Source organism: Megascapheus bottae, chromosome 12 (genome assembly GCF_031878675.1).
Source record: "Megascapheus bottae isolate mThoBot1 chromosome 12, mThoBot2.hap1, whole genome shotgun sequence".
Lineage (NCBI taxonomy): Eukaryota > Metazoa > Chordata > Mammalia > Rodentia > Geomyidae > Megascapheus > Megascapheus bottae.
In genome coordinates this window covers 24186428-24188834 of record NC_143520.1, presented here as the reverse complement: position 1 = coordinate 24188834, position 2407 = coordinate 24186428, and the positions used below count along the sequence as shown (strand labels likewise).

Here is a 2407-nt window from a genome sequence, read left to right as displayed (position 1 = left end):
AAAGTACTATGTTATTTCTTATCTCTTTTGTTGTCCCTTGGTTACTTTCATAGTGTTACAGTATCTTACCTTGTAATCTGGTCTATTGCATATATGTTTATTTGTTTACTTGAAATAGGAAAGGGAAGGGGGAAAATAAGATGAGGGGAGGGAGTGAAGGAAGGGAAATGGGGACAAAAACATGAGAAGGGCTAGGGGCATCAAGTGTGTGAAGTAATGTTTCTTCTGTCTGACGAATATAACTGTAACCCCTCTATTAATTACAATGATTTTTTCACTGTGTAAGGAATTTTATTAAAGTAAGGATTATACAACTCAAGTTATGTTTCCTTGCTCAGTTGTCAATTCTGTTACTTAGAACTGATTTCCTGAGCTATTCCACAGTAATGAATTACAAAATTTAAAAAATGAATGTTTTTAATTGTTGTACTTTCCTGAAATTTTTTCCCAGTGTCTATAAAACATTCATTTCTTTTTTTATTTTTTGCCAGTTCTGGGCTTGAGCTCAGGGCCTGAGCACTGTCCTTGGACTTTCTCAAGGTTAGAGCTCTACCACCTGAGCCTCAGCACCACTTCCAGCTTTTTTCTATGTATGTGGTACCGAGGAATCGAACCCAGGTCTTCATGCATGCTAGGCAAGCACTCTACCACTAGGCCAAACTCCCGGTCCCCATTCATTTCTTTTGTAGGTTTGTTTTTGTTTTTACTTTTAAATTAAGTAGTATAGTACTAGCACAGTGGCATTTGCTTGATACTTAAGGTTCAAAGTTTCCTTTCCTTTTTTAAATTTTATTTTATATTTTGCAAATTTCTTTTTCATAATATTTAAGTCTTTCAATGTTTATAGCTTTCTCAGGTGAAGCACAACTTTCTTTTCAATGTCTCTGAACAATTTTTAAACATTTGGAGCACCAGTGGCACCAGTGCTTTCTGGGCAGTTTCTTTTTAGCTTGGTGGGCTTGGTAAAGCACTGATTTTTAGACATAGCTCTAGGTTTATGGTTTGATTTGCCTATCAATTTTTATTGATATACAAATGTAAAATTACAAGTCCAAAAGGCAATTCTATATTAAATGTATACCTGAGGAAATTCTACTCTTGGGGCTGGGAATGTAGCTTGCTAGGCAAGGACTCTGCGACTTCACCAGATTCCCAGCCCGTATAATCTTTTTAAAAAATTTAGAAAAAGAAAATTCTACCCTTAATGTAATCTATGTAATCTCTTTGGTGGACTCTACATGCATGTTTAAAAATCTCTTTGCTGATTTTTTTCCATTCATTTAAACTTAAGATCAAAATGTCTTGAATATTTTTTAAAGATACCCTTTACTTTTTCAACATTATGTCTTTGTCCTCCCTTTTTTGAAAAATGATAGATTTAATTTAAATTTAAATAATACTGAATTATTTGATGTACAAAAGCCTGTTTTCTTTTAGAGCAAACAAAAGAAATACAAATATGGCCCCATTCCAATTATTAAATGTTCATAAAAATGACATCAGTACAAAAATCTAAGCAAACCTCAAAGTAGGAGATTAGCAATTAAATGATGAAATCTAATTTTTTTATGAGAAGAGAAGCTTAACACTAGATCAAAGAAACAACATACTGCATTAAACTTGTCATGAGTAAAGAAGTAGCCACAATTCTACAAAGTCTTCAATTCACAACTACTTACTTTTGAACAATTTAGTTTTGGCAACATTTTAAAAAATTAGATGCCTATTTAACAAAGCCAATTGGACAAACATCACAAACTTCTAGGATACCAGAGTAAACAGGAGACATTATTCAAATATGAATAATTAAGTTTATTCTTTTTCATCATCCGAGTGATCAGGTTGCAAAGGACGTGTTCTGAATGGGAACTGATTCTCTTTAGAATGTCTGGAATTTGGGAGTGATCTTTTTCTTTGCTTCTCCTAAGCCACTGGGTCCTGCCTCTTCAGGAATCTTATTTTCTTTTTCGGAACCTTTGGGAGACAGACTGAGGAATTCTCCAATTCCTTTTTGCCACTTGGGAGTTGGGCGTGCACAAACTGGAATCCCTCCGAATACTTGTTTTCAGCTTTTCTGGATGAAGGAGATGGAGAGTTGATGGCAGAAGTAACCAAGCACCTTCCTAGGAGCGCGGGAAGCCACCACTTTTCTGTAGTTGCTTGGGACACTGTCTGCTTTAGTCCGCACCATGTCCTAACAGAGGAGAGAGAGAGAGAGAGAGAGAGAGAGAGAGAGAGAGAGAGAGAGAGAGAGAGAGAGAGAGAGAGAGAGAGAGAGAGAGGGGGAGGGGGAGGGGGAGGGGGAGGGGGAGGGGGAGGGGGAGGGGGAGGGGGAGGGGAGGGGGAGGGGGAGGGGGAGGGGGAGGGGGAGAGGGAGAGGGAGAGGGAGAGGGAGAGGGAGAGAGAA

The 2407-nt window shown here is 37.8% G+C and overlaps 1 pseudogene; it reads right to left on the bottom strand.

The window, feature by feature from the left end:
• Positions 1-1812: 1812 nt before the first annotated feature.
• On the bottom strand, positions 1813-2191 carry LOC150056347 (PCNA-associated factor-like; annotated as a pseudogene).
• Positions 2192-2407: the final 216 nt, after the last annotated feature.